Raw genomic sequence first — 26,356 nt, forward strand, 5'->3', positions numbered from 1 at the left:
TATCAACCTATACTTAGCTTCAGGACACCTAAAGAGATGTACTGAGAAGACAGGAAGGATAGAGCTGTTTCTTCAAAATAACAAAAAATAAAACAAAACTAAAGAAGTATTGGGTAGGGGAGAAACCAAACTTCCTATGATTGGAGGAACTTCATTCCAGGGTTAGTAAGTATTTTCCTGGAAGATGGCCAAGTGAAATATAGAAAAATCTCCCACTTCTAATCACCCTTGGTTTGTTCCTCATGCTTACTGAGAAAGCAAGATACTGCGAAAGGAAAGGCTTTGAGGAGAAGAAAAGCTGAAAGGGTCTGGATACCTAGCAGGCTAGAAGCAGATATGGAGAATGAAGTTTTGGGAAGGATTTCTGGCACAAATTTAGTAAGTGTTTGAAAGGTAGTTGGTATGTCTCTTTGAAGCTAATGTGAGGGGGACAGAGTCAAGATGGCAGAGTAAAAGCAGTGACTTGCTTGAGCCTCCCCCAAACACCTATAAAAAATAGCTCTGAACAAATTCTAAAGCAGCATGACCCACAAAAAGACAGAGTGAAACAAATTTCCAGCCCAAGAACTTGGATGGTTGATCGAAAAGGTGTATCACGCTGGGCTGGGAGAGGAACGCAGTCCAGCGTGGGTGCGCAAGCCGCAGCAAACCTGGAACAGGTCTCAGAGGACTGAATCACAGACACCTCTGGTGGTTTCCAGACTTCTCAACCCATGGACACCAAGGACAACTTAGGTCAGTGGGAAAAGTCTGTTTCTGCAGTGAGAAAGAAGCTAGGTCCCAGCCCCAGGTCCAGAGCGTAGCTCCGGGGCGGTGGCTGCCTCCTGAGCTTCCGGCCCACAGACTGAGGGAGAATTCAGTGGCTGACCAGAAAGGGATTGCAGGGATCTCTCTGCTGGTCCAGGGTTCTCTTGCTTTGCCCGTGCTTGGATCTGGGTCACAGTTCTGGGTGGTTGTCCTGAGGCAAGGAGAAGTGCTGGCTTGGTGGAGCTTGTAGTAGCTGGGGAGAGGAAATCCTCCTCACAGTTCCAAGACAGAAAAGAGTACTTGTGGTCACTTATAGACAAGAGCACAGGCCAGGAAAGGAGTAAACACCTTGACCTTGATCATAGTATCTTGGAAGAACTGAAAACTTACAGGTCCCTAGAAGTACCTCTGAAAACAGCTACACAAAACCCCTGAAGCTTGGGACAGTACATTCTCCACAATGGAAACAGACCCCTACCTTAACAAAGAGTTTATAACTCAAGCAATTGGCCAGGATCATGAGGAAGCAGTGCAAAAAGAGTCAGACTATATTATCTCACCTTAGTGACAAAGAAGATCAAAACACACAACCAGAAGAAGACAATGAACCCAAAGCTCCTACATCCAAAGCCTCAAGAAAAATATGAATTGGTCCCAGGCCATGGAAGAGCTCAAAATGAATTTTGAGAAGTAAGAGAAGTAGAGGAAAAACTGAGAGTGATGCTAAAAGAGACCCCAAAAAATACTGAAGAAAATAACACCTTAAAAAAATAGCCTAACCCAGATGGCAAAGAGGTCCAAAAAGCTAATGAGGAGAGGAATGCCTTAAAAAGCAAAATTGGTCAAATGGAAAAGGAAGTCCAAAAGCTTACTGAAGAAAATACTTCCTTAAAAATTAGAATGGAGCAATTGGAAGCTAGGGACAATTTGAGAAATCAAGGCACTGTAAAACTAATCCAAAAGAATGAAAAAATAGAAGAGAATGTGAAATATCTCATTGGAAAAACAACTGACCTGGAAAATAGATCCAGGAGAGCGAACTTAAAAATTACTGGAATATCTGAAAGCCATGATCAAAAAAAGAGCCAAGACATCATTTTTCAAGAAATTGTAAAGGAAAACAGCCCTGATATTTTAAAACCAGAGGGCAAAATAGAAATGGAAAGAATCCACCAATCACCTCCTGAAAGAGATCCCCAAAGGAAAACTCCTAGGAATATTGTAGCCAAATTCCAGAATTCCCAGGTCAAGGAGAAAATATTGCAGGCAGCCAAAAAGAAATAATTCAAAGATTGTGGAAACACAATCAGGATAACACAAGATTTAGCAGCTTCTACATTAAGGGACCAGAGGGCATGGAATATGATATTCTGGAGGGCAAAGGAGATAGAATTAAAATCAAGAATCACCTACTCAACAAAACTGAGTATAATCCTTCAGGGTAAAAAATGGTCATTGAATGAAATGGGGGACTTTCAAGCATTCCTGAGGAAAAGACCAGAGATTAATATAAAATTATAAAATTTGACTTTCAAATACAAGACTCAAGTGAAACATGGAAGACGTAAACAGGAAAGAGAAATCATAAGAGAATTATTAAGGCTGTACTGTCTACATTCCTGCAAGGAAAGATAATATTTGTAACTCATGAGTCCTTTGTCAGTATTAGGGTAGTGGAAGGGAAGAAAAATTTATATGTATGTATGTTTAGATAGATAGAGGGCACAGGATGAGTTGAAGATGAAGGGGTGATATCTGGAAAATAAAATTAAGGGATGAGAGGATTATACTAGGAGAAGGAGAAAGGGAGAAGTAGAATGAGGTCAATTATCTCACTTAAAACAGACAAGAAAAGGCTTTTACAGTGGAGGGGAAATGGGGGAAGGTGAGAGGGAATGAGTGAGTCTTATTCTCGTGGGATTTGGCTTAAGGAGGGAATAACATACACAATGGGGTATGGAAATCTATCTTACCCTACAGGAAAATAAGGGGAGAAAGGGACAAGAGAGCAGGGGGTCAATAGAGGGGAGGACAGATTGGCGGAGAGGAGCAAAAGCAAACACTTCTGAGGAGGGACAGGGTCAAAAGAGAGAATAGAATAAATGGGGGGTAGGATAGGATGAAGGGAAATATACTTAGTTTTTCACAACATGACTACTATGGAAGTGTTTTGCGTGACTACACATCTGCAACCTTTATTGAGATGCTTGCCTTTTTAATGAGGGTGGGTGAGGAGGGAGGAAGGGAGAAAATCTGTAACCCAAAGTTTTAAAAACACATGTTAAAAATTAAAAAAATTAAAAAAATCTAAGGTGGGGATATAAAAAGATAACAGGGGAAAGGACATCTTCTTTCCTTTCCTTGGTGTTCTTATCTGCTCTTAGCACCATGACTTTAATGGTCACCTCTCTGCTGAGAATTTTCAAAAGTATACGTGCATATATAGTATGTACATCTATTGTCTATCTTTATAGCTACTGTCTATTAATTCCCTCCTAAACTACATGCTACTACTTCCATATTGAACAATTTTTACCAGAATGCTCCACTCAACACTTAAATGTCATCCTGCCTAATGCTGAATTCACTAAGTTCAACTTCACCAAGTTTCCAAAATAATTTCTGACTCCTTCTTTAGAACCACAGGACATTAGCAATAGAAGGGACCATCTAGTGCAAACTTTCTGTTTTACAGATGAGAAAAATGAAGCCCCAACCAAAGGGATAAGTAATTAAACCAAGTTAGTGGCAGAATTAGTACTATAAAGTTTTCATTTTGACATCTGCTTCAGTGTTTTGTCCACTACACTGTCTCCTTATTTCTTTTAATGGTATCACCGGCTTCTCCAATCCTGCAGATTTGAAATCTCAGCATGCTCTCTGATTGTTCCAGCTCATTTTCTCTCCACATCCAATTAGTCACAAAATTCTGTCAATCCTACCCCTACCACATCTTACATTTATCACCTTTCCATTACCAGTGCCCTAAGTAGGGTCTGCTAATCAGTTTCCAAGCTTGTAGTCTTTCCTCATTGGAAATCGATCCCATACAATTGGCAGATTGATCATCCTAAAGCAGAACTCTAATCATGTCACTGTCCTGTTCAAAAATCTTTGATAATTCACCATTGTCTACATAATAATGGTCAATCTCTTTAGCCTGTCATTCAGGGAATATAAATCCACAATCAAACCCCAATAGTCTTCTCTACCTCTATTTTTCACCATTGCTGAGGCACCATATGCTCCATCAAACCATCATTACTTTTTTTACTCTTTATCTCTGGTGGCAACCTTCCCTCTGCCTGTGACCATCCATGGCCAAGATACTGAATTCTTCTGGGCTTCAATTTCTCACTTTGTGAAATAGAGGCTGGGAAGGGATTGGCCAGATCATATCTATGGTCCCTTCTCCCCAGGAGTGTGCTGACAAATGTTCTCCAAAATAAAAAATAAAAATAAAAAAATTCATAACACATTTTAGTTTAATCTGCATTATTAACATTTTCTCTATAATGTTAAGTTTAGATAGCTAACAAGACTATAAACCAAACCCTTATTTGTAGTGTGTACTGATTTCCAAGATATAAAATGCTTATACTGAAAACTTAACATCAGACCTCACAAGTGGTAAGAACTAGATCCAGCACAACCCTAGTTCTACCTCTAAATTCTGGAATCCTATGAATGTCCCCCCCCCATAATTCTGAATGTCAAAATTCTATGCATTTTTCAATTTCCAGTTCAACTATAGTTTTACTGAAAAAATTTTCCTGACCTTTCTACCTAGAAGTGAATTCTCCCTGCCCAGAAGAGCCACAGGATTGTCTCCATTTCTGTTATTGTATCTATCAGTTTACCCAAGGGACAGTTGGGTAACGTAGAGTGCATTGAACTTGGAGTCAGAAAGATCTGGGTTCAAATTCAGGCACAGATTCTCACTTTCTCTATGTCCACGGGCAGGTCACTCACCCTCTCTCAGTGACTCAGTCTGCTTATTTATAAAGTGAGGGAATTAGACTCAGTGGTGTCTAAAGTCTCTTCTAGTTCTAAATCTATGTTCTTCGGACCTTATATCAACATTTTCTGTATAGGTCTTCTGCATGTAGGTCTTAGTATCCTTACTAGATGTGTATTTAAGTATTTTTTATATTTATATATGCATTTATTAACTGTATTTTTATATGTACTTGTCTCCATTGGAATGCAAGCTCTTTGTTAGCAGGGATCATTTCACCCTCCATGTCTATCACAGTGCCTGGCGTAGAATAGGTATTTAGTAAGTATGTCTTGATTGACTGTTAGCTTGTAAGCTACCTGAGGGGACAGGCAATGTTCTATTCATCCTTGAATTTTCAACAGCACGAGACATATTAGTAGATACAGTCAACAAGCATTTATTAAGAACTTTCCGAAGAGAGTAGGTAGGCAGGGTTGGGGGATGAGAAGGAGGAAGGATATGGGTCCACACTTTATGTAATAAATACTCACCAGAGCTTTGTAAACTATGTAGTTCTCAATCAATGTAAACTACTATTTTGTGTTTCATGTTTCCCTTTCTGTGACAAACTATTTCTACGATAATTATGGTATTGCAAACATTTAAGCTTAGGTGATATTTTAGTGGACTTGAAGAAACTTGAACACATATTGGATAATATTGGACCTTTCTGGAGCTTACATAAGGTAGACTTGTGGTGAATTCCATGTTGTATCAGGTACCTGATACACAGATTCATTAAATCAGAAGAGAAGGTAGAAACACCAGAAGGCTCCCCTCTCTACCCCAAGAAAGGGGGATCTTGGAAGTCCCAGGGAATGGCAGAGTTCAGAGTAGCAGACCAACATTCAGAACAAGGCCATAGAGAACCCAGAGATTGTCAAACTGTGAGATCCTAAAGGGAGGGGTGGGCACTATTCCCAGGAGGTATAGGTAAACACAAGATCCCAGGAGACCCATGGGATATGCATTATTAACATTTTCTCTATAATGCTAAGTTTAGATAGCTAACAAGACTATAAACCAAACCCTTATTTGTAGTATGTACTGATTTCCAAGATGTAAAATGCTTATAGTGAAAACTTAACATCAGATCTCACGAGTGGTAAGAACTAAATTCAGCACAACCCTAGTTCTACCTCTAAATTCTGGAATCCTATGAATGTCCCCCCCATAATTCTGAATGTCAAAATTCTATGCATTTTTCAATTTCCAGTTCAACTATACCTTTATTGAAAAAATTTTCCTGACCTTTCTACCTAGAAGTGAATTCTCCCTGCCCAGAACAGCCACAGGATTGTCTCTATTTCTGTTATTGTATTTATCAGTTTACCCAAGGGACAGTTGGGGGACATAATAGGATATGGGTGAGACCATATCCTACCCAGAAGAATGGCTAAAGGTAGACTCGGCTCTGGTACAAAGCCCTAATTCAGGATAAAGCTGCCAAGATATTTAAATCAAATAAAACAGCAACCAGTATGAGAAATTATTATAGAACTAGATATTAAAAGAGGGAACAAATAACTTTGTCAACAATTTTGAAGAAGAAAAACAATGTATTTTCCCAAAGGACTACAGGAATACCTAAAAGAAAGGAAGCAGGAGATAAAAATCAAATAAAGGCTAGTAAAAAAAAAAAGAATTGAAAAGAGGAAAAGTAGCTTAGAAATAAACTGGTAAACTTAACCCAATAAATGGACTCCCAGAAAAATAGAATAGATAAACAGAAATGAAAGACTTGATGAGATAGCAAAAAAAATTAAAATAAAATCAAAAGATTGAAAAAAACATATAGGATCTTTTATATAAAAAACAACTGAGTGGAAAACCCGTCAAGAGGAGGTAATTGAAGAATCACTGGCCTCTCTGAAAACCATGACCATAAAAAGCCTTTAACACTATATTTGAAGAAATCATGAATGAAAACTGCCACATCTATTAGAATTTAAGGGCAAAGTTAAGATAGAAAGTATTTGCCTTACTCCTCCAAAAGAAATCCCCAAAGGAAAAATCCTAAAAAATTCCCAGCCAAAATCCAGCGTTCTCACATCAAATTAAAAATACTGAAAGCATTCAGAAAGAAGCAGTTCATGTACTAAGGAAATACAGTCAGGATCACACAAGATCTTTCAGCTTCTTAAAAGCCAGAGAACCAGGAACACAATATTCCAAAAAGCAAAATATGTAGGATTATCTATCAAGAAAAACTGACCTTAGAGGATGATGAATAATCCTATAGTGGAAAATGGAACTTTAATGAAAGAGAATATTCAGACCTTTCTAATGAAAAAATTAAAACTGAATACAAACTCTGAAATACAAACACAAGAAGTTAGAGAAAACTAGAAAGCTAAATTCATTTGGGAATTTGGAAGGTATTGTATGATGATGTACTCATTCAGTTAACTTTCATTAATAAAGCTCCTCTGTGTGTCAAGTACTATGCTAAGTATTAGGGGAAAAAAAGAAAGGTAAAAGGCAGTCCTTGCTATCAAGAACTTTGGTCCTATGAGAATAACATGCAAACAATTACATATAAACATTTTATATGTGTGTGTATATATATATATGCATACATATGTATGTATGTATATATAATGTGTGTATATATACATATATGTATGTGAATACATATAATATGTGTGTGTGTGTATACATATATATATATATGTATCATAAATTGGAGCTAATCAACAGGGAGAAGATATTAGCAGCTAGGGGTATGGGAAAAGCTTCGTGGAGAAAGTGGACTTCAGCTGAAACTAGAAGGAGCCAGGGAAGCCAAGAGGTAGTGTTGAGAAATTAGTTTCAGGAATGGGGGACAGTCAGTGAAAGTACCTGGATTTGGGAGATGGAATGTCATGTATGAAGAACAGCATGGAGACCAATGTCCCTGGATAAAATCAGACTTGAAGATGGAAAAAGACTGGAACAGTAGGTGGAAAATAACAATTGTCACTTTAGAACTTCATGTCTTCAAAGGATATTGAGGGAATTAAATTTTAAAAAAAACAGAAAAATTCAGGGGTACATTGGTTCTGTTCTGAGGGTTTTCAAAGAGGAAAAATATGGGAATATAGAAACGAACAGAAAGGGAGAAGAACTTGATATTTCTCATAATTGGGATAAGTGAGAAGAAGTATATACAAACAGAGAATATGGTGAGGGGAATGGACATCAGATTAAACTCACTTTTCTCTGAAATAGACAACAAGGTGTTGAACACACATGTGCATATATTTTAGTATAGAAATATATCAAACTCAACAGGGAAACAAACAGGTTTGGGGAAGGTAACAACAGTTTTTAGTAAAAAAAAATTGTAAAAAATAGTAAATATGTGGAATATAGCACCATATTTTTATGGGTAAGGAATATCCATAAGCAAAAAACAAACCAAAAAAAACCCCTTAATTTCAAGTGAGGAGTGAAAGGAGGGGGAATGAAGAGCAAAAACTTAATCTAAAGTGGTGCCCATCCATTCTGATGTGCAAAGGTAATATAATATTATTGAATGGTTAAAAAATGACAAAAGAGATTATTTCAGAGAATCTTGGATACTATGAACTGATGTAGAATGAAGTGAGAAGAACAAGAACAAATTATACAAGCACAATAAAACTGTAAAGAAAACCAATTGTTTAAGGCGTAAGAACTCTGATCAATGAAATAACCAACTATGTTTCCAGAATACATAGGATGAAACAGGTTACCCACATACTCACAGATGATTGATGGACTCAAGGTGCATAAAGAGATATGTGTTTTTGGACATGGCTACTATGTGGCTTCACTTTGCTCAACTGTACTTGTTACAAAAAAAAAAAATTAGAGTAAAGAAAGAAAGGGACAAAGGAAGGGAAGGAATGAAAGCAATTCATAAAGTCATTCGCCATCTTTGTAGCTTTTGAGACCACTCTGTTGTGTGGATTGTTTCTTCCATTAGAATCTAAGTTCCTTATAGACAAAGGCAGTCTTTGCTTTTTTATTTGTATTCCTAGCACTTAGTAGGAAATATTTGACACAAAATAATCACTTCATAAATGCCTTTTCATTCTTTCATCCACGTGTTCAGTTTAGTAATTTTAAAGGCTGGAATCATCACCTGCTTTGAGGTCTGCTAATATTTGCTTAAATTTTCATATTTTAATTGAGAAATTTCCTTTTCATAAATTAGGAATAAGAAAAATAAGGCTAACCTGATAAAATTGAAGAGAAAGCTACTACCTCAGACCTTTGGAAGTACATGCCAAGGCCTCCTGGCACATCATGGCTACCTGTTAGCAGTATACCCAAATTAAAAGGAAAGTATGAAAAATGGTGAATATACTATTTTAAGAACTGAATCACTAATACTCAAATCATGAAATGACACCTTGGTAATACAACACCACAGGCCTTCGCAACCCAGAGTTTTGACAATAATCCACAAAAATTGGGGGCTTTGTGGAATAGGATAATGTTATCAGCTCCTCTAAATGTGTACCTTTAAATGTGCAGCATCTTTAAAGTCATTGTACTAAAGATTTCTACCTGTATTTTCATATAGATCACACCCAGGTATATGAAATAGGCAAAAGACAACCAAAAAAGTTTTAGAAATTCCCAGTAGAACATAAACTCCTTAATGTCAGGGACTGTTTTTTATTTTAATTTTTATATGCCCAAAAGGCAGCACAATGTCTTGTACATAGTATGAAGTTAATCAATGCTTATTGAATTGTTTTCAGTCAAGACTGATTAAAAATTACTTACAGGAAGATTTGAATTGCAGGTTTAATTTTGTTCTTTTTTTTTTTAAATAAAGAATACTGGGCAGAATACCACATACATAGTAGTGTTTTATGAATGTTCTAGATAATGATGGCACCATTAGGTGCTTTTTAAATAGAAACTGATTCTTGGTACTGTCAAGGTGATAATTTAGTGGCTTTTTCCTCTTCTCTTTTTTGGAAGAGTATACATCATAAATGATCCAGTACTCTCATTCCAAAAAGGGAGACCAACAGCCTGCCAAAGAGGAAGTGGGCAAGGATGGGAAAGGTCATCCCAAATCTTTGTTGTCTCAGAGTTTTGAGAACAATGTTATGTAGCTTTGAAAAAGAATTATTTTGGATCTTTTAACTTGGCAGCCTGGCAACAATAATTGAATTTTCACAGAAACCTCTCCAAGGTGGGTAATTCTCATCCCAATTTTGTATTGGGGCCCTATGGAGATAAATGATTTACCAGCTCATACAGTGAGCAATATTAACACCTGAATATGCAGTGAGGAAATGGGGAATAAAGGTGTTAGCTGGAGAACACAAAATTAACTTTCCCAGTTGCTTTTCATATAATTTGCTTTTTCATTGTGCTTGCTTTTCTCTAATTAAAAAGAAAAAAAATCAGGTTAAAATAGTTGGTGGCTATGGAATTCAAGCACATACTGCCTAAACTTTTGGTAGCTACATCTCTGCCTAAGGAATTTTAGAAGTGTTCCAAACTCAGATAAGTAAAAGGAAGTCAACAAAAGGTTAAGAAAAGCCATCATCCTGCACACAGCAGGAGCAAACCTTTTCAATGAATTCCCCTAATACATTTTGTTATTCCCTAAGGATCTTGACCTTCTCTTTCCTGGACTGGCTACACACTGTAAATTAGTGAACTATCGATTCCTTTTATTACCCAAGGACACATCCAAAGATAGCCACAACATGTTACTGCTGTAAGCAGCAGAGTTAGCTCTTATGATTTACCTAGGCTCTTCTCTCCCTTTGCCATCCACCCCACCTATGAACAAAGGATAGGAGTCTGATTTCCCTATAGATAGTTAATGAAACACTTGGTGGGGTCTACCTTAACTATTAAATAGCTGCATTTGGAAGTGATTATGCTCTGTGCAATGAAACCACAAATAGAAAATAACACTGTTGGGGATTCAATCCTATTTATATTTGTGAAAACCACCGAGTTAGGAGCCAAAGAAACAAAATAAAAAACAGAGCAGTCCCCCCACTCAGGAAGCTTATGTTCTATTTGGGAGGGAACAATAAAGTCTCATAGATACAGACCCCATGCATGTAAGCTTGTAGGGTTATAGATTTAGAGCTGGAAGGCAACAAAGAGATTCTCTTATCCAAGCTCTCATTTTACAGATGAGGAAGTAGAGGCCAATATGTGTTATGACTTTCCCAAAGTCATATGGGGATCAAGCAATCAGCAGAGGTAAGAAGCCAGGTCCTCACACCATATGTACATAAATAAGCAAAAAAAAAAAAATGAACAAAGTTTTACCATTGCCCAGGGAATCTACCTCATGCCTTCCCTCTGAGCTGTGTAAGTACTTTGTAAACAAAGGACATCCTTTGTAGGCAGTTAAATGGCACAATGAATAGATGCCAGACTTGGAGTCAGGAAGACCTGAGTTCAAACCCTGCCTCAGACAGTTATTAGCTGTGTGACCCTGGATAATTCATTAGATAATAATAGTACCTACTTCCTAGGGTTCTTAGAAGGATCCAATGAAATATATGCAAATTGCCTTGCAAGCCTTATAGCATTGTATAAATGTTAGTCACTACCTTTAGTTTGTTGGTATTATAATGATCTAGTATTACATTTGAAGGATGGGAGGGAGACGAAACGATCCCATCCTTCAAATGCAATACTAGATCTGTTCCTCAGGGTTATTGTGAGGATAAAATAAGATAAACAACTATAAAAGTACTTTGTAAACCATCAAGTGTTATATAAATGCTAGCTGTTATTATCATTGTTGTTACTCCTACTATTACTACAAGTTTAATACCTCATTCAACAAAAGCCTGCTGAATCCCCAACCCATGTCCTTCAAATTTAATCAGTGGGAGAAAAGGGTGTAAAGTGGTAGTGTCATATCTTCCCTTCAATAGAGATGACAGGAAGGAACATTTAGTTACTTCCCAGAGGAATGGGTCGTGGAAAACCTGCTATTTAATCTACAGTCTGTTAGGTGCAAGTTGTAAAATAGAGAGCTGGCAGCACCTGTCACAAAGCTCAGAACTGGGCCCAGTTCATACAGGCTGCTTAGCAGAAACACGTCAGGGCCAGGTACCGGCCAGCAAGCAACAAGAGAACTCTTCAAAAGTGGGAGTCCTGATGTGACGGCAAAGGGACATGTATGAAAGATTACTACGCTCCCAAGCAGCCTGGGCTTCTCCTCAATCTCTGACCATTGATGTAATTCGTTTCATCCATCTTTCCTCTCTCTCTCATGAAGTTCTGGGAAGTGACAGTAATATATCATAATAATTTGGAATTACAAGGCCACATAAAACCCCCAATACATGGCAATATTGTTCCCCATCAGGGATAAGCTTCACTCTGGGCATCCACCATGATAGGGATGGGACGGTTAAGTCAAAGGAGTCCAAGCAAGAGTAATTGCTCAGAAAATAAAGAGGCCCAACTGAGGGAGCGGTCCCAACAGGGAAGTCTCTAACCCATCCAATCATGCTACTAGTCTTTTTAGAACCATTTAGTTTTATTATTTCTTCCTCTCCCTTTTTGAAACGTTAACGATGACATTTCACCCAGCAGAGCAACCCACTTCAGAACGATTTAGTAAAGTGAATGGCTACACTTACTGGGTGCTTAATTCACTGACCAAAGCTATGATTATTATAAGGGCTCACTCTGCCTCATTATCACAAAGGAAAGCTAGCAACCCAAACCTGGAAGTTGAATAGTCACTTGGAGAGGCAGTGGAATACAATACAAAGTGATCTGGGTTTGGAGCCAGAAGATCTGGATGTAAATTCTGGCTCTGATGTTTACTGTTTACATGACTTTGGACAAACAAGCCAAGGTTTACTTAACTAAATTAACTTAACAACAATAAGAACAACAAGGTTTTAGGTTTGCAAAGTGCTTTACAAATATTATATCATTTTATTCTCACAACAACCTTGGAAGGTAGATACTATTATTATCCCCACTTCATAAATGAGGAAATTAAGACAAAGGTTAAACAGACTTGCCCAGGATCATACAGATGGATTTTAAGTCAGGTCTTCTTGACCCAAGCATCTCTGTATCCCCTAGTTTTCTCATGTGCAAAGTGAGTTGATCAGATTGAATGATGTCTGTGGTTTCTTCCAGCTCTCCATCTATTGATTTTATGATCCTTCCCCTTCCAGGGTCCTCAGTGATTGATATTGTTGATGATGTTTTAACTCCCTATTCTAGCAATTTTTAATAATATTTTCCCCAATTACATGTTATAATGATTTTTAAAATTTTTTAAGTTTTGAGTTCCAAATTCTATCCCTCCCTCCTTCCCCACCCCCTCTCTGAGACAGTAAGCGATTAATGCTTTACTTTTTTTTTTTTTTGCTACTCTACTTCAGGTCCTTCATAAAGTCATACACCAATCAATCAACAAATATTTATTGAGAGCTTGTTATTTGCTAAATTCTAAGCTAAGCATTCAGCATTGAAAGAAAAAGTCTATCATTGCAATTGCTCTACCTGCAATTTCTCAAATCCTGAAATTCTAACAATCATCTCTCCTCCTAGTATCTCTCCAACTCTCTTAATCTTCCCTAATTTGTTCTTCACCTTCACCCTTGCCTTTGACTTCTCTACTTTCCCCTTCAATTCTCTTAAAGGATCCATGGCCTCTGGGAGGCTTCCATGTTACAATGGAAGAGACAGAGGTCATCACAGACTTGCCCTTTCACTTTCCTGTGTGTGCTTGGGCAAAAAGAAATATAAATCTACACGATAACTTTATTATATATTTAAAAGGAATAGCAAGTTGTACATAATAGATTTGCAGTTTCATGTGCAATCTTTTTTCAATTATACTATGTAAGAGAAATGCTTGCTTTATTCCATAAGAATAAATAAGTAAGAATAAATAAATAAATAATAAAATTAAAATAAAAAATAAAATGAGAGGGTCTGGCAGGAAAAAATTATTATATCTATCTATCTATCTATATCTATATATGTGTGTATATGTGCGTGTGTCTGTGTGTGTGTGTGTGTATGTATAGCCCCAGTTGCTTACCATACCCTAGTTAGAGCTCTGACGCATACATATAGACTACTATGATTAAACATTTTCTCAATTATATTAGGAGTTCCTAGGAGGCAGGCAAAGGTTTAATTCCTTAGGAACACACTATACACATGCAACACACTGTGGATGCTTAAAATATCTGGGTTTGCCGGGATATTTTCTGAGTTAAAATTGTTGAAGAAAAGCAGACTGACAAGTAGGTTGAAAAGGCATCAGTAGTAAAAATTTATAGTGCGGATGGCATTTCTGTTCCCAGTAGAGCAATTGCTGTATTCTATTCCAGATTTTCTGAAGTATTAGCAAAATTTACAGGAATAACTAGGGGTTCTGTAATTATTCCTCATCGCATCCATTGAAACACAAGGACCAGGAGGCTTGATACCACTATGGTAATGTGGCTTTGCACAACTGAGTGAGAGTTGCTTTTACATAGGAGGGCCAACCCTTTTAAAAACAATTTCAAATAAATTGTAACTTATGGATAGCTGAATTCTGCTTGATTACTGCCAAGAGAAACTGCTATAAAACCTGCTAGATGAGCAGAATAAGGTAGCTAGTCAGGGAATAAACCTTATTAATTAGTATTTTTTTTGCAACAGCACATGCCCCTTGTAAAGAGTGGTAAAGCAGATTCTTTGGATGTTGATAGTAATATATCAAAATCATCACAGAAGGCATTTGAAAATGTGCTAGACCAAGAAGTCTTTGACCAAGCACCAACAATCTAATCTCTCATACCTTCATAGACTAAAATCATTTTCCCATTAGAAGATATAAAATGCTTATGTTAGAGTCAGAGAATGCTAATTTCTAACTCTAATTAAATATTTAAAAGACACTACACATCTTTTCTATATTAATTTCAAAGCATAATTAGGGCCACTTGATCTCAAAAGCAACTCACAGAATATGGTATGTCAGAGACATACAGACATATTACACACTTATACATATGCATAAACTAAGAACAGAAGGGTCTTAAGTTCACTCCTTATTGGTTGTCCTATTAATAATCGGAAAAAAATTGAAATTTCATTTCTATTATAAAGCAATTTGTATATATTTCCAAAAGGCACCTTTATCAATTATTTAAAAAAAAAACCCTTTGTGAAATAAAGGACTGAGAAGTAGCAAATTCATGTGTAAAAGGTAAGACATTCAGTTTCCAGGGACTAGGAAATGGAACTGATAGCTGAGTCTTATCATTGCAAAGCAGCAATTTTTTGCTAGTTTCTCCCTTTGTTTTTAATACTCTAATAAATGTTTCTGTTATCAGTTGGAGGCTCCAGATAGCAGAGATACTTCCCCTTGTAAATAAATGCTCTCTTCCCTCATCACCATCCTCATGCAATATCATGACTTCTTCCAGCTTGCCCCTTTCATGCCTTTACTTAACTGTCTTTCAGTTCCTGTTTTACCCCAACCCTATTTGTTCCTCATGTCAACCAAACAGACCCTACCCTGCCTTTAAATAAAATATTTAATCAAAACATATTCTACCCTTCTGGTATATCCTTCCTAATCCCATCAAAATCCTAAATCAAAACTCTTCATTAAGATTTCATAGATGATCCCTGTACTTACTAACGTAACCCCTAGTAACCAGTAGTTCAGAGTGGTTGCGTAAAAAGAGGGCTCCTTTCACAGACAAAAAATCTGGGCTTGGTCACCAATTAACAATATGATCTTGGGTAGGCATTTAAAATGTTTATGCCTTACTTTGCTTATATGTAAAATGGGAATAATAATTATACTATGTTCCATCCACCTAATAGGTTTGCTATAAGGCTAATTATAATTAATGTACATGAAATATATTCCTCCACACCCATACAGGGAAAGTTATCAATGCATTTTCCATCTTACATTTGGGCTCAAAAAATAAACTTTAAAAGCACATAATTTTTCAATGATCCCTAATACATTTCATCTTATTTGTTTCATCCAATAATTCTAGTCTGTTGAGATTTCTTTTGAATCCTGTCTTAGTCATACAATCTGATAGGAAGATTCCTATCCAATAGAACCTTATCCTCATGCAGACCATATCCCATAAATGACTAATCATTAACTAAGTTCATGTCAATATCAGTAGGTACTGCATACGTGTGAGAAAACTTCACATGGCAAAGAAAACTTTTTACCTTTGTTCCTTTATTCAATGCTTCAGTGATACTTAACTTTGCAATCAAATTAAAAATGCTATATATTTTCTGATCTTTTCCAATTCTTCAGAAAAATGCATGCAAATTTGAACAGCTTAGGTATGAAGATCTTCTGAATGATTTAAACTGACATTGCTACAAATCATCAGTTCTCGGAAATTAGAAACCAATTCCACGTTAATGGGAACCTTCAAACCTGAGCCAATCAGAGACTGTAAGTTAACTTAAAACAGGGTTCGTCCTACCTTTTCTGAGGGCTCAGCCATTTCATAATTGTTTTCTTTTAGTCTGATTCCAAGGCTGAATTCTGAATATATTGGGGGTTGCTACAGAATCATTTCCTCCACATGTATTTAATGAATGTCCAACTTCAATATTGCAAAAGGTCTAGGATTTCTTTAGTGTTGAAGTAATAAAAATAACAATAATAATTACCAGTACTTAAAATCTTACGAAGTGCATTACAAATATTATCTCATTTTATTCTTGAAACAACCATGGAAGGTAGTTGCCGTTGTTACCCCCACTTTGTAGATGAAGAAACTAAGACTCAGAAAGATTAAGTCACTAGCCCTGGGTCACACAGCTAGTAAATATCTCATGTTGGATTTGAAATCAGGTCCCCCTCACTCTAGGTACAGGTCTCTGCTCACTGCATTACCTACCCAGCTGTGTTTAGCTTACAAAGACTTAAAGGAGCTAGGGTCACATTATAAAAAAGTAAATAATTTGTTATTTTTTTTTTAATTGTAGACAATATAAAATATTTTAGAGCCTACCCACCAAGACAAACCCAGGAACTATATGAACACTTTTCACACAAATAATGTCAAATCTAAATAATGGGGAAAATATCAGTTGCTCATGGGTAGGCTGAGCTAATATAACAAAAATGACAATTATTTCTAAATTAATTTCATTATTTAGTCCCATGCCAAAACTACCAAAAATTATTTTATAGAGCTAGAAAAAGTAATAACAAAATTCATCTTGAAGAACAAAAGGTCAAGAATATCAAGGGAATTAGTGTGAAAAAAAAACACAAGGGAAGGTGATCTAGCTGTACCAGACCTAAAACTGTATTATAAAGCAGCAATCATCAGAACTATTTGGTATTGGCTAAGAAATAAAATGATGGGTCAGTGGAATAAGGTAGGTACACAAGACACAGTAATAAATGACTATAGTAATCTATAGTTTGACAAACCCAAAGACCCCAGCTTCTGGAATAAGAACTCACTATTTGACAAAAACTGCTAGTAAAACTGGAAAACAGTATGGCAGAAACTAGGCATAGACAAACATCTTACACTATCTACCAAGATAAGGTCAAAATGGGTACACGATTTAGATAGATATAAAGGGTGATACCATAAGCAAATTAGTACAGCAAGGAATAGTTTACCTGTCAGATCGATGGAGAAGGGAATAATTTATGACCAAACAGAAGATAGAGAATATTATAAAATGCAATATGGATAATTTTGATTACATTAAATTAAAAAGTTTTTGCATAAACAAAACCAATGCAACCAAGATTAGAAAGGAAGCAGAAAGCTAGGAAAGAATTTTTTACAACCAGTTTCTCTTATAAAGGAGAACTGAGTCAAATTTATAAGAATACAAGTCATTTTCCAATTGATAAATGGTCAAAGGATATGAACAGGCAGTTTTCATATGAAGAAATTAAAGCTATCTATAGCCAAATGAAAAAATGCTCTAAATCACTATTGATTACAGAAATGAAAATTAAAACAACTCTGAGGTACTACCTCACACCTATCAGATTGGCTCATATGACAAAAAAAGAATATGATAAATGTTGGAGAAGATGTGAGAAAATTAGAACACTAATGTCCTGTTGGTAGAGTTGTGTACTGATCCAATCATTCTAGAGAGCAATTGTGAACTATGCCCAAAAGGATATAAAATTGTGCATACCCTTTGATCCAGCAACTGACACCACTACTAGGTCTGTATCCCAAAGAAATTACAAAAATGGGAAAAAGACCCACATGCACAAAAATATTTATAGCAGCTCTTTTTGCAGTGGCAAAAAAAGGCTCAAGATGGAATATGCTATCCACATCCAGGGAAAGAACTATGGAGTCTGACTGCACATCAGAGCACATTATTTTCTCTTTGTTCATTTTCTAATGATTTTCCCTTTTTCTTCAGATTCTTCTTTCACAACATAACTAATGTAGAAATATGTTCAATATGATTGTACATATGTAGTCTATATCAGATTGCATGCCATCTTAAGGAGGGGGGAGAGGAAGGGGGAGAAAAAATTGGAACTCAAAATCTTATAAAGGTGAATATTGAAAATTATCTTTACATGTAATTGGAAAGGTAAAATACTATTAAGGAAAAAAAGCATTTTATTTTTCTCCAATTACATGTAAAAATGATTAATAATCATTTTTAAAAACCTGAGTTCCAAATTCTCTCTTAACTCCTTTTTTTTTTTTTTTTTTTTTTTTTGCTTTATGGTGAGGCAATCAGGGTTAAGTGACTTGCCCAGGGTCACTCAGCTAGTAAGTGTCAAGTGTCTGGTCTGAGGTCATATTTGAACTCAAGTCCTCCGGACTCCAGGGCCTGTGCTCTATCCACTGTGCCATCTAGATGCCCTGCTCTCTCTTTCTTTCCTCTTACCTCTCATTGAGAAGGCAAGTAATTTGTTGTTGATGTATGCTGTACATGTGCAGTCATGTAAAACTGATTTCTATATTAGGCATATTGTAAAAAGAAACACAGGCAACGGCTCCCCCCCAAAAGAAAAATTTAAGAAGGTAAAAAAAAAAGTATGCTTCAATCTGCAATTCAGACTTTATCAATTCTTTCTCTGGGGATGGATAACATTTTTCATCTTCAGTCCCTCAGAACTGTCTTGGATAATTGTATTGCTGAGAATAGCTAAGTCATTCACAGTTGATCATCATATAATATCACAGTTACTGTATAAAATACTCTCCTACTTCTGCTCACTTCATTTCCCATCAGTTAAGTCTTTCCAGGTTTTTCTGAGAGTATCTAGCTCATCATTTCTTATAACAAAATGGTATTCCATAACAATCGTAGACCACAACTTGTTCAGCCATTTCCCAATTTCCCCTAAAATTCTAATTCTTTGCCAGCAGAAAAGTGCTGTTGTAAATATTTTTGTCCATATAGCACATCCTCTCTTGTATCTTATCTCTTTGGGATATAGGCCTCATAATGGCCATCAAATGGTATGCATGGTTTTATAACTTTTTTGGACAAAGTACCAAATGTATGGAATGGTTGAAGCAATTTGTAACTCCACCGACAGTGCATCAGTGTCTCAATTTTCCAATATTCCCCCCAACATTTGTAATTTTCATTTTCTTCCATAGTAGCCAATCTGATAGGTATGAGGTGGTACCTCAGAGTTGTTTTAATTTCCATTTCTCTAATCAAAAGTGGTTTAGAGCATTTTTTCATATGACTAGAGATAGTTTTGATTTTGTCATCTGAAAACTGCCTGTTCACATCCTTTCACCATTTATCACTTGGGGAATGGCTCTTGTTTTTATAAATGACTCAATTCTCTGTATATTTGAGAAGTGAGGCTTTTATCAGAGAAACTTGCTGTAAAATTTTTTTCACAATTATGATTGCTTTATATTTACCTCCATCTTATTTCCCTGTGTTTATTCTACTCTCTTTCCTTTCACCCCTTCCATCCTTAAAAGAGTTTTGACTACTGCCTCCTGCAGTCTACTCTCCCTTCTGTCAGCACCCCTGTCCCCTTCTTTTATCCCCTTCCCTTCCTATTTTCCTGTAAGGTAAGATAGATTTCTAGACCCAACTGAATCCATATATTATTCCCTATTCCAATTAGAGTAAGGTTTCAGCATGCTAACCCCACCCCATCTTTCCCTCTACTGGTAAAAGGCTCTTTTACATGAGATAATTTACCCCCATTCTACCTCTTCCTTTTCCCTTCTTGCAGTGCATTCCTCTTTATTACCCCTTATTTTTTTTTAGATAGTATCCCATCATATTCAATTCATAACTAGCGCCATTTATGTACATTTCTTCTAACTGCCCTAATAGTGAAAAAATTCTTAGGAGTTATATCATCTTCCCATATAGGAATGTAAACAGTCTAACTTCATTGCATCCCTTATAGTTTCTCTTTCCTGTTTAACTCTTTATCCTTCTCTTGAGTCTTCTATTTGAAAGTCAAATTTTCTATTCAGCTGTGGACATTTCATCAAAAATGCATGAAAGTGGTCCATGTCACCGAATGTCCATTTTTCCCCCTGAAGGTTTACACTCAAAGTTTGCTGGCCAGGTAATTCTAGCCCCTTTGCTCTCTGGAATATCATATTCCAATCCCTTCAATCCTTTAATGTAGTATGTTCCTCTGACTGGATTCATGACATTTGAATTGTTTCTTTCTGGTTGCTAACAATAGTTTCCCTTGACCTGGGGGATCTGGAATTTCGTTAAAATATTCCAGGGAGTTTTCATTTTGGGACCTCTATCAGGAGGTGATTGGCGGATTCTTTCAATCTCTATTTTACTCTCTGATTCCAGGACCTCAGGGCAGTTTTCCTCGACAATTTCTTGAAAGATTATGTCTAGGCTTTTCTTTTGATCATGGCTTTCTGGTAGTACAATGATTTTTTAAATTCTCTATCCTAGATCTATTTTCCAGATCACTTGTTTATTTCACATTTTCTTTTCTTTTCTTTTCTTTTTATTTGGTTTTATTGTTTCTTGTTTCATGGAATCATTAGGTTCCATTTATCCAATTCTAATTTTTAAGGAATTATTTTCTTCACTGAACTTTTCTTTCTTCTTCTCCATTTGGGCAATTCTACTTTTTTTTAAAGGACTTCTTCTCTTCAATGGATTGTTGTGCTTCTTTTACCATTTGGCCTATTCTGTTTTTTAAAGTGTTGTTTTCTTCAGTATTTTTCGTGCCTCTTTTACCAAGCTGTTGACTCCTTTTTTTCCCTGATTTTCCTGCATTGCTCTCATTTTCCCTCAATTTTTCCTTTACCTATCTTCCTTGATTTTTAAAATCCTTTCTAAACTTTTCCATGGCCTGAGACTAATTCACATTTTTCTTTGAGGCTTTGAATGTAAAAGTTTTGACTTTGTTGTCTTTTCGAAGTTTGTGTTTTGATCTTTCCTGTCATCATAGTAGCTTTCCATGGTCAGATTCTTTTTTGTTGTTGTTATTTGCTAATTTTCCCAGATGATTTCTTGACTTTTAACTTTATGTTGGAGTTGGACTAATTCCCAGGGCTAATGGGACACTGTCCCACGTTTCAGGGGTTTCTTTGCAGCTGTTTTCAGAGCTACTTGTAAGCATTCAGTACTTTAACGATGGTATCCTCTAAGGAGAGGTGTGTTTACTACTCTCCTGTCCTGTGCTTTAGTCTGTGAGAGACCACAAGCTTTCTTTTCTGCCCTGAACTGTGACCAGGGTCCACACTCCTCTGCGGCCACAAGCTCTGGTGTATTAATGTTCTTCCTCACCTTGGGACTGCATCCTGGATCCAAGCATGGGCAACACAACAGAGTCCTATAATACCTCTGTAATCTCCTTCTGATCAGTTGTCTGATCCCTTTGTCATCTGTGGGCTGAGAGCTCTGTACCAGCCACTGCTGCTGTCTGTTCTATCACTCACAGGGCCTGTTCCTGGTTTGCTGGGGGACTGCTCTACTCTCACTCTGCTGTGATAGACCTTTCTTGCCAATCTTCTAAGTTGTCCTAGCCTCAAAAATTGTTTCACCATGTTCTTTTGTGCATTCTGCTGCTTGAGAATTTATTTTGAGGCATTATTTACAGTTGTTTGGAGGGAAATTTTGGAGAGCTCAGGCAAGTCCCTGCCCTTCTCTGCCACCTTAGCTCTGCCTCCTCTCCTCCTTTCCCCTCCTTCCTATTATTTCTATACTCAATGGCAGCAGTGGAAGACTTCAGTAAAAGATTCAGATATCACTGAAATTATTCAAATTAGGCAAAACACTTATTTTGTCAATTTAAAACACACATGCCAAAAAATTGTGCTAATTATGTCCATTTTTATTGGAAAACAAGTAGAACTCTAGGTATAACTACCTTGAAGATTATTTAATTGTGGGTCATTCTGTGTCAAGTGGATGTAACATAATGGAGACTGTATTGGCCTTGGAGGCTGGAAACCCAAGGTTCCAGTTCTATTTCTGACATGTTTCTATCTGTGACATCATGGGTGAGTCATTTAACCTCTTAGTGCCTGAGACAGATCTCCAAAGTTTAATAATAGCTAGCCCTTATATAACACATTCAGTTTTATAAAGGGCTTTATATAAATGAATTATTTGAGCTTCATAATAATCCCATGAAATGGATTCTATTATCTCTGTTTTACAGATTAGGAAAATGAGGCTGAGAAAAGTTAGGTGACTTGAGGTCACTCCACTGGATTTGACTCAGGTCTTCCTCACTCCAAATACAGTGTTCTACCTACTACATCGAGCTACTTCCAGGAGTTGCTGATTTGCAAAAGAGAAGGCATTTCAACTGGAAAGTTCCTGACATCTGTGAAATCACAGGTTCAGAACAAAAAAATAAAAAAAAAATAAGAATGAAATTATCTACAAGGTATATTTGATTCAAACTGATTCTTGATATTGAAGAAAAATCAGAAGAGTTCACTATCCTTCCCTTTGGAGGCTAGCATGCATTTATAGTTTGGATATCTTCATATGTATATCACCAAAAATGCATAATGAATTGATTCAAAATTAAAATCTGTATATCAAGTAAGAGACTCAGTAATGCTTGGAGTACCATGGCTAAAAGGAAACACATATCAATCCTGTTCAAGAATCCTCCTATAGAGTGGAATGTGGGCCCTAAGAGTAAAACCTTTGATTCTCATTTATGGAAAACTCCCTGGCTATCTGAGTAGGCTTATGTGTTGGTCTAAAGACTACAGTTATAGTCTATACTTCATACTCAATTCTCTGATTTAATTTCCATTGTTTGGATGTTACTAATTCCTCTACTTGGTAAGAGTGTGCATGGTATGGAATGGATAGGTCTTAGTCTGTAGTCGTAGAGTAAATAATTACGTAAAATTTTCCTTTTGTGTTTTTTTATGGCTGAAGTAAAATGAATTACTAAACAAAGGCTTCTCAAATAACACAGTTTTCTAAACTTTAAAACATTATATTTAAACAAAAAACATTTCCATATTACTTTATAATAACATCTAGCATTTATTAATGCTTTAAGGTTTGCAAAACATTTTACATATGTTTTCCCATTTGATCATCACAATCACTGTGAGATATGAAGTAATTCACCATGTTATATTGTAGAAATTAAAAATTGTTGTTTCCCATGAAGTGAGTACTTTTATTAAAGCAAATGACAAAACAAAACAAAACAAATTCTGTTCAAAAATTATCTAATTTAAGAGTCTTTAAAATATTTTCTAACCCTTAAGAATTACTTAAAAAACAACCCTATTCCATCTGTAAGATCGAAAAACTAAGAAATATTGAATGAAGATATATGGTTGACACAAAATGGTATCAAGAGAAAATTTTAAAAATTAGGAGCAGCAATCGCAATTTCTGGGTTATTCTCTTTTTCTTCCATCCATTTTGGATACAGTTGCTTATTTAACCTGCTTACTGAGGCTAAAGAAATACTAGTAGGCTTACTTAATGATTCATCCTCAAATCCAATATTGAACATGAACCTCTAAAATAGAATATGAATTGTCCAAATATGCAGGTTATTTAAACATAAAATTTTCTTTATCTTACATACATCTTGAACAATGGACAAAAATATAACTGTGCAAAACTATTTGATTAAACATAGAAATTTAGAAATGGAAGGAATTTTAGAGACCATGTAATGTAAACCCTGGTTATATACTACCATACTAAAGGTAACTGGATCAAATAGAATTCAAGTGCCAATTCCTTTCTATCAGCTGGTATTTCCTGAAGAGGGCCCTTGATATGAGAAGATGTGTAAGATTATAGCTCCCTTTACAAAGCTATTTTAGCCCAGTAGGATGATAATACTCAAAAAAGATCATGTATAAGACACTCACCTTCACTCTATGCATGGTGAGGTAGTACCAAAAAAAAAAACCAAAAAACCCAAAACAAAACAAAACAAAAAAAATACTTTTGGCTTTCTAGTTCCATCCTGTTTTCTTGGGGTTACCTATGCCCTAGACATGTTCCCTTGGCCTTATGCTATTTTGTTTTTCTGGAATATACTTTGCAAGCAATTTCTGTAATTCATTAAATTCTCCATCTGTGCTCATGACAGAAGTGGGACCTCAGCTGAAGGAGTTTGATAAAGGATATGCTCAAACAGGATCGTGTGAGAGCCGATTTAAATTTTCAGGGAATTTCATGCATTTATACCTCAGAAAGGGCAAACACTACAAAACAAGGCTTGATTAATTGTTCTGTTGACTTAAAGTGATAGAGATGTTTATAATGTAGATTAAACTAAAAAGTATGTTATGTGTATGTGTGCATTTTTCTAGTTAAACATCTATCTGCACAATACTAAATGAAATCTTGTTTCTCTCTATAAAATTCCCAGTCCAAAGGAATTTTCTGTCCTGAAAATACAAAGAAAATATCCATTATTTTATTTAGAATTTATTCTCAGGTGTCTTATGCATGGAGGGACCATGACTTTTAACCATCATGAGAACTTGGAATAATGATGCACTGAATCCAGTAGGCAGACTTTCACAGGTCCATCATAGCCCCTCCTCCTGCCATGGCTGAAGATCTTCGTATTTGAGGCTCTGGAGACATCCCAGTTATATCTGTTTCCTATCCTTCTCCTTACACATTTACGTTATTTGCTCCTGCTCTGGTCTGGGACGTGAGTGTTGCTCTTACCAGCAAAGCCGGTTGCTATTCCAATGCTTTCCCTTGCTGCTACTGCTACAGGTTTTCATTCAGTACTCCCAGCCTTGAATTTCTCAAGTTAAGCCATTAAGCTAAACAAACATCAAATAAAAGGCCAACTGATCGCAGCATGGAATATCTGTCCTAATTCTTCCACAAAGACATCACTAAATTTCAATACCATAGCATTGGACTGGGATGGACAGACAGGGAAGTTTGCCAGTGAAATAGAACAAAACAACAAAAAGCCTATTATTGAACACTAGATAATTGTCCACGATATTTGGAACTTAACATAAAGGTCCTATTTTTCTTAGTTAACTATATTAATCAAAATACTTATCATTTGAAGAACACTGCACTGGAGACTGTATAAAGAAAAAGAGATATAGAGGTAGAGCCAAAATGGCAGCTTGCCCTCAAACCCCTTCAAATACCTTTAAAAGACGACTTTAAAACAAATTCTAGAGCAGCAAAGCCCACAAAAAGATGGAGTGAAACAATTTTCTAGCCCAATACAACTTAGAAGGTGGGCAGGAAGAGTCTGTGCACCAGGGTGAGAGTCCAGTCCAGTGCAGGCTGCGCCAGTACAGACCCAGCCCCAGCAAACCTGGGAAGGCCTCAGGGCACCTGAATCAGTGGCAGCAGTGGCACTTTCCAGACCTCTCAGTCCACAGACATCAAAGACAACTGAGAAGGTCAGCAGGAAAGGTCTGTCTCACCCACATGAGAGTGGAGCAGAGTAGAGTATAGCATGGCCACAGCCCCAGCCCCAGACCCAGCCCCAGCCTAGCAAATCACTAGCAGACCTTGGGAGCCACTGAATCAGCCACTGCAACAGGGGCCTCCAGAGCTCTCAGCCCACAGAGGGTAAGGGGATCAAACAGGTGGTAAGAAGGAGGTCATAGGGGTCTTTTGGCTAGCACTGAGGCAGGACGATTCCTTTGTGCATACTTGAATCTGGGTTGTAGTCCTGGGTGGTAGTCCCAGGGCAAGGAGGAGCACGAGCATAGCAGAGCTTGTAGTCACAGTAGAGTGGGACCCTCTCACAGTTCCAGAACAGAAAAGAGTGCTTATGGTCACTCACAGACCAGGAGAGTAATAAATACCTCTCCTTCAATCATACCACCATGTAAGAACTGAAAACTTATAGGTTCCAACTGCTATCTCTGCATAAAACCCCTGAAGCTTGAGACAGTGCACCCTCTACCCCACAAGCAGAGCTCTACTTTAACAAAGAGTTAAAAGTCAAGTAACGGGCTAGGAATATGAGCAAGCAACAGAAAAAAAAATTCTGACCACACAAAGTTAATATGGCGACAAGGAAATCAAAACACACACTCAGAAGAAGATAAAGTCAAAGCTCCTACACCTATACATATTATCTTTATCCTCTAAAAATCTTTATTGGTGGTTTTGTATGCATGGAGTCTCTATGACCTTGATCTCAGGCCACAGAAGAGATCAAAAAGG

Source organism: Vombatus ursinus, unplaced genomic scaffold, assembly GCF_900497805.2.
Source record: "Vombatus ursinus unplaced genomic scaffold, bare-nosed wombat genome assembly UNPS02014784.1, whole genome shotgun sequence".
Classification (NCBI taxonomy): domain Eukaryota; kingdom Metazoa; phylum Chordata; class Mammalia; order Diprotodontia; family Vombatidae; genus Vombatus; species Vombatus ursinus.